Genomic DNA, 7,808 nt, shown 5'->3' with positions numbered 1-7,808 from the left:
TCTTTTCTTGTAACAAAGCGCCTTTTATGGTAAAAAAATATATATTTTTGGCTTCAACAATTTTTTGAATTTTTACGCTATCGTTTGCCACGGACGAAGTTGCCAAAAGTTTACCATAAACGAATGACATTTACATCAAAAAGTGAAAACTTCAAAACTTACTTTCAACAGTAAAGGGAAGTATTACAAAGTTATTATAAAAATAGTACATCCCCAATAAAGGAGATTTATTTGTTTAAAAAATATTCCAAACGTTTAATTTTTTGCGTGTAATGCTAATAATATTTTCGTAACTTCGAAGAATTGCTCTATATGAAAATGCATCTGAAGCACCTATTTAGTTGCAGCCAAACAAAGGAGCAGTTATGTTTGGCCTTTTTTAATAAAGCCTATATACTCTTATTGCGAGCTCTTGCAAGTGGATTTTTGCGTTTAAAAATAACAAATGTAAGATAATTTTAGCTCATTAAATAATACTTTAACCAATGGCACGATAAGTGTAATTTGCATATTGGTTTTGTCTCTTTTTGCAGCATTAAATGTAGAATGGAGGGCATACTAAATAAGTACACACACAGATTTAGCGACCAAAAAAGATATCTTTCCTCTTGCCAGGGCCCAATTTGAAGAGCGGCTAGGGATAATATACAAGTATTGTTATTCTTCTTCTGAAACTGTTTTGCTATCATTAATGTAAGTCTATTACAGGCCAGTCATGTATTTATATTACTTTAGTTGTTTTTTCTCCAAAGTGGGGTCTGAAACTTTAGAAGTGACTAGCCAAACCGGGCCCGCTCAGCTGCGCCTTCTTTAACTCTCTAATATCTTTTTAGGGTGGGGACACTTCGCCCTGAATGCGGATATCGAATCCGTACCATTGTAGCCTATGACGCTGAACGCGTTCGAATCCTAGCGAGAACATCGGACAAAGCGGTGTTTACTTTACTTACTTTACTTTAATTGGCCATGACAGAATATTTCTTCCACTAGCCGAACGTAGAATAGCGTTCCAAGCGCCTCGATCCTCTGAGCTCATTATAAAATCTCTGACACCAAGTTTCGAGGTGTCTCCCACAACTTCATCTTTCCATCGGGCTTTTGGTCTTCCCGGTTTGCGTGTACCACCGTGTTTGCCTTCAAAAGAAGCGGTGTTTATCTCCTCTTAATGTTGGCGACTTTTGCGAGGTACAATGCCGTGCATGGTCATTTAAAAAATTTTCCATAAAGAGGTCGCACTGAGGGAAGCCGTTCGGACTCGGCTATAAAAAGGTCCCTTATCATTGAGTTTAAACTTGAACCGGAAAGCACTCATTGATGTGTAAGAATTTGCCCTTCTGGGTTCCTGGTGGTAATGTTCTTCCTTAGGGTAATGTTCTCATTAGGGGAGGGATGGCACCTCAAACATTTTGACTAAAAAATATGGATATCAAATTCGTGTTGCACTTCCAAATTCCTTTATTTTGAGCCCCATATTGCCATGGCGGGTAAATAAACAGTTTGGAGGGTGTTTTGGGGCTGGGGGCGCTGGGCACTTGGGCCCACATTTTAATACCATATTCGTTTTCTGGTGTCTATACCTTTAATTAGATACCCTTATTGTGTCCATCAGACCAATTTCGGATATGGGTGGCTTTTTGGGGTAAAGGGGAGGGTCCACCTCCACCCGATATCTAAAAATTATATACCCTATGTTTCCTTCTAGACAAACGTACACAATCTATGAAAATTTTAAGAAAATCTGTTCAGCCAAGTATCATATAGTCATAATGGCGTTTTTGAGGGATGGCGTGACCCCCTATACTTCGATCTGGTTTTGTATGCCAGATTCGAAATCTACCCCCGAACATACTGAGCCCCATATTGAAATGAACGTCCAATATGTCTGTTTGGGGGAGTTTTGGGGTTGGAGCGGCCCGATGGGTACTTAGACTATACGGAATAAACAAACCGAGTCCCATATATCCGCGATTGGCTAATGAGCCCATTTTGGGCGTTTTTGTGGGGGTGGGTTGACCCCCTATTCTTCGACATGAATTTGTATGCCAGATTCGTAAACTACTCCCGCATATTTTTCATTTGGTACCTATAACCCTTCATAAGGCTGAAAATGGAGTACAACTAACATGTATGGGCTGGAGCTTCAAAATCATCCCTGGAGCTACTGGACCGTGTACAGAGAAAAGCGATGGCGTTGATTGGTTACAGTGGGGTATCCAACTCTATTGCCTCCCTTCATCATCGTCGCAATGTGGGTTGTTTGGCGCTGTTCTATTGGTACTTTCATGGAGTGTGTTCGTCTGATTTTCGTCTTCTTATTCCTGATGTAAGGATGTATGTCAGGGATACTAGACATTCCAGGAACTCACACCCGTTTGTAATTGATTGGCCAGCAGACCGCACAATGCATTATAGTCAGAGTTCTTATTTCGCCCGAACCGTTCGTATGTGGAATCGACTTCCGTTTAATGTTTTTCCCATCCACTTTGACAAATATAGCTTATTCCTACTTACTGACCATATTCGTAATCTACTCCCGAATACGTTTCATTTAAGTCTCATATTATCATGATCATCAAATAAACCTATTTTAAGGAGTTTTGGGGCTTGGGCGGCCCTCAGGTACTTGGACCCAACTTTTATTATAAAATTTGTACTCTACTCTTAAATACTTATCATTTGAATCCCACATTGTCCCGATCGGTCCACTTTTATTTTTGGGTTGTACTCTAGGGGTAAGGGGGAGGGTCCGCCCCACCGATATCAAAAAATTATATAGCCTATGTTTCCTTCCAGACCAGCCTACACAACCTGTGAAAATTTCAAGGTAATCGGTTCAACCGTTTTTGACTCTATACGGAACAAACAAACAAACACAAATTGAATTTTATATATGGGATAAGATTTATTTGACAATCCCAGTTTAGCCAGGAGACCGCTTTAAGACTATTTCAAGTAAATAGAAAAGCAACTTCGATATTTTCGATCGCTTTTCTACAAGCTGTCTCTATGGCTTTAGAACCGTGCACAAAAAAATTAAATATTTCATCCTTGATCGAAGCATTTTGGTAATTATTTTGAGCCAAAGAAGCAGAACTTCAAAATAACAATGGTATCTTAGAATTTATATCGCACGTAACATGTCGTTTCAAATATCAATCCCTGACTGATACTTATTTCACTTCTCGGATGACTGTAAATTGTTTTATTTTTTGAAAATCCTATTTTTAATTAAAATTTTCCAAAGTTACCCAACCAAACCCAACCTTCTACTATATTTTGATCTCCCTAAAATATATTGTAGTTTGGATTTAACAATACGACGCAATGCTATGGATCACTAAACTACCATTTACGTACCAAGTCACAATATTTTCAAGTTTTTTTGCCTGTTAGGTCGAACATCATTTAATTTTACTATTTTTGTTCGTTTCTCTTTCGAGACGAGCTGAATGATGAAAGGAAAGCCAGAGATTGGATCACACATCAACCATTATGGGACTGGTTTCGCAATTTGGTTAGAATTTGTCATCGGCCATATAAGATGAGAAGGATTCAAGGGCCGTACGTTGGTATGTTGTACTTATACCGAATTTACTGCGAAAACGCCTCTATGATATAAATACCACATTAACCACGCTCGATAACCCTGGCCATTAGCTGTCCTTTTTCCAATGCATGTGTTTTTGTGTAATGGCAAATTTTTTGTCTACTCAATTACACTACTCCCATGCTATACACATAATTCTGTGCATCTGATGGAAGTTGTATTAATGGCTTCGAACGCTAGACAACGGCTCTCGCTGTTGTTCCGTGTAGGTTCGAATCCCGGCCGGGCTCTGCCATCATATTCATTTATTTTACGATTTTTGTTTGTTTCTCTTTCGAGAAGAGCTAAATTATCAGAAATGTTCTATGCAAATAGAAAGGAAGGCCAGAGATCGCAATACACACTAAGCACTATTACTCCTAGGCTATATAAGGTGTGAAGGCTTTAAGGGCCATACGTTGACATGTTGTACTTATTCCGAATTTATTGCGAAAACGCCTCTATGATATAAATACCACATTAACCGCGCTCGATAACCCTGGCCATTAGCTGTACTTTTTCCAATGCATGTGTTTTTGTGTAATAGCAAATTTTTTGTCTACACAATTACACTACTCCCATGCTATACACATAATTCTGTGTATCTGATGGAAGTTGTATAAATGGCTTCGAACGCTAGACAACGGCTCTCGCTGTTGTTCCGTGTAGGTTCGAATCCCGGCCGGGCTCTGCCATCATATTCATTTATTTTACGATTTTTGTTTGTTTCTCTTTCGATAAGAGCTAAATTATCAGAAATGTTCTTTGCAAATAGAAAGGAAGGCCAGAGATCGTAATACACACTAAGCACTATTACTCCTAGGCTATATAAGGTGTGAAATCTTCAAGGGCCATACGTTGACATGTTATACTTATTCCGAATTTATTGCGAAAACGCCTTTATGATATAAATACCACAACAACCACACTCGACAACCTTGTCCATAGCTGTACTTTTTCCATACTACATACCAACGAATGGCCCTTGAAGCCTTCAAATCTAATATGGCCGATTAGTAATTCTAACCAAATTACGAAACGCATCCCATAGTAATTGGTGTATGCTGCGATCTCTGGTTTGCCTTTTTCATTTCATTTCTGCGATCATTAAGCTCGTCTCGAAAGAGCAACAAACAAAAATAAAAAAAATGTCAACAAAAGAAGTTTAACCTTAAAAGTTGGGAAAATTAGACGTAAGTTCTTCTCATTGAGATTGGGACAAAAAATTCTTCGGTGTATTAAAGTTGATATTCCAGTTTATCTGAGACTCGACGTTTTTGGGGTGCAGGATTTCTGTATCTAGGCAAAACCTTTTTTTCCGGTGTCTCGTCACTTCAGCACAGCTGAAGAATTATTTGGCCATGGAATTACTACGCCAACGCTACGGTGAAGCCAAAACCTTGACGGTGATTCGAAATTTCCATATGATGTTAGTAAACAAATCAGGGGCAGAATTACCGCTTACGTGAACGAGTAAAATAGTTCGAAATGTTATATTTTTGGGCATTTTTGGTTTGGTGATGTCAGCAAACACTGTCTGCTGATTTTAAATTATTAATTTGTAGAAGATTTGGTAAAATCGTGTTCTGTAAACCTTTAAAATTTAATGATAAGATATAACTTACTAGTGTAAAAAGTATTTTTGACATTTTTAACCTACGATCAATATTTTACCATGAAAGCAGCAGAAAATGTTTGCACAAAATGTAACAAACTTTTCTGAGTGTATAAAAGATATATAATTTCCTTCGATACGTATGTGATAATTCGGCTCAGGTTGACATTAAATGCGTTTCCAGGATGTAGGGGAAAGGATGTAGTGTTTTGACATTTGTCTTAAATCTTTGGATGTCAAAGTGGGTGCGAAAAACATTAGCCGGAAGTCGATTCCACATACGAACGGTTCGGGGGAAATAAGAATTCTCTCTATAATGCATTGTGCGGTCTTCTGGCCAATCAAGTAGAAACGGGTGTCAGTTCCTGGAATGTCTAGTATCCCTGACATACATCCTTACATCAGAAATAAGAAGACGAAAATCAGACGAACACACACCATGAAAGTACCAATAGAACAGCGCCAAACAACCCACATTGCGACGATGATGAAGGGAGGCAATAGAGTTGGATACCCCACTGTAACCAATCAACGCCATCGCTCTCCTCTGTACACGGTCCAGTAGCTCCAGGGATGATTTTGAAGCTCCAGCCCATATATGTAAGTTGTACTCCATTTTCGGTCTTATGAAGGTATATAGGTATTAAATGAAAAATATGCGGGAGTAGATTACGAATCTGACATACAAATTCATGTTGAAGTATAGGGGTTCACCCCACCCCCACATAAACGCCCGAAATGGGCGGATATATGGGACTTGGTTTGTTTATTCCGTATAGTCTATGTACCCATCGGGCCGCCCCAACCCCAACACTCCCCCAAACAGACATATTGGACGTTCATTTCAATATGGGGCTCAGTATGTTCGGGGGTAGATTTTGAATCTGGCATACAAAATCAGATCGAAGTATAGGGGGTCTCGCCATCCCTCAAAAACGCCATTATGACTATATGATACTTGGCTGAACAGATTTTCTTAAAATTTTCATAGATTGTGTACGTTTGTCTAGAAGGAAACATAGGGTATATAATTTTTAGATATCGGGTTGACGTGGACCCTCCCCTTTACCCCAAAAAGCCACCCATATCCGAAATTGGTCTGATGGGCACAATAAGGGTATCTAATGAAAGGTATAGACACCAGAAAACGAATATGGTATTAAAATGAGGGCCCAAGTGCCCAGCGCCCCCAGCCCCAAAACACCCTCCAAACTGTTCATATTTACAGGCCATGGCAATATGGGGTTCAAATTAAAGGAATTCGGAAGTGGAGCACGAATTTGATATCCATATTTGAGTCGAAACGTCTGAGTTGCCATCATTCCCCTAATGAGAACATTACCCTAAGGAAGAACATTACCACCAGGAACCGAGAAGGGTAAATTTTCACATATCAATGAGTGCTTTCCGGTTCAAATTTAAACTCAATTTAACCTTCCACGGTAGACCAGGGTAGTTCTAGTTCAAGGTGGCTGGGATTGATTCCAACATCATAGTCTCTACTATAACCAGAGACCACCCATCACATGTGTCAAAAGCATGACTCTCTGGTGGACATTAAGATTTCTTTTGAATTGAGTTCATACGATGTTGATGGGCGGATAATTAGCGTACCACTAGCAAAGGGCTCCGGTAGGAATATTGTGACTAGAGCTCAAGGATGGTTTTTGTAACCCTTTTTGGGGCTCTTGGATAATTGTGGGATTTTAAGGTAATTTGAAAAGGAGGGGGCTTATGTTTGTTGGCTACAAGGATGAAGTTTTCATCTTAGTGTGTGTTCGTTCGGAGAGCAAATAGTATGCTGCCATAATTGGCCAATGGGCTTGACGGAAACCCCCAAAAGATAAAGTTGGTGCCATTCACCAAAAGGAAGTAAATTTATGTGTTTAGGGGACCTCTCCTAGATGGGGAGGAGCTATCGCTCTCATTACTGATAGGGCTTCTAACAAGCAATTGTAATGTCAGCACTTTGAAATCGTGCTGGTTAACGGTTGTGCACCTATTGTGGCACTGCCTGAATTGGTTCAGGATTATGGCTAAATAAACACCTTTTTTCCTGTCAAAAATTTTTTCAGGCACATAGTCCTTTCGTAATTTTTGGTTGCAAAAGGGACTTGATATGGCAGATTGGAGGGAACTTCTTCAGCCCGCCTGGCTCTTATTATTGTCACGCATGATGGCTCCTTATCTTCTTCATTCTAATATCTGGCATTGTACTGCCGTAAATTTTGTCCTTGTTTTTCAGCGCTTTTTATACCCACCACAATAAAATGGGGTTATACTAATCTACTCATTCCGTTTGTAACACCTCGAAATATTCGTCTAAGACCCTATAACGTATATATATTTTTGATCGTCTCGGTGTTCTGAGTCGATCCAGCTCGTCCGCCCTTCTGTCGCAATCTCGATAGAGATCGAACGCGTAAAGCTAGCCTTGAAATTTGCACAGATACTTTGTATTAATATATATCGTTGGTAATTGCAAATGGGCCATATCGATTTAGATTTAGATATAGCTCCTATATAAATTGAGCATGTAGCGCTTTGTTATGACTTTCAACAACTGTGCCAAGTATGGTCCAAATCAGTCAATAACCTGATATAGCT

At 39.4% G+C, this 7,808-nt stretch overlaps 1 long non-coding RNA gene across 1 annotated transcript; it reads left to right on the top strand.

The window, feature by feature from the left end:
- Positions 1-358: 358 nt before the first annotated feature.
- Positions 359-726, top strand: LOC131996793 (uncharacterized). The gene is made up of 2 exons (XR_009398003.1): positions 359-447; positions 534-726. It is a non-coding gene; the product is annotated as an uncharacterized LOC131996793 (long non-coding RNA).
- Positions 727-7,808: the final 7,082 nt, after the last annotated feature.

This window comes from Stomoxys calcitrans, chromosome 4 (assembly GCF_963082655.1).
Source record: "Stomoxys calcitrans chromosome 4, idStoCalc2.1, whole genome shotgun sequence".
Classification (NCBI taxonomy): domain Eukaryota; kingdom Metazoa; phylum Arthropoda; class Insecta; order Diptera; family Muscidae; genus Stomoxys; species Stomoxys calcitrans.
The sequence above is the reverse complement of the archived record's forward strand: the minus strand, read 5'-3'. Positions and strand labels throughout refer to the sequence as shown.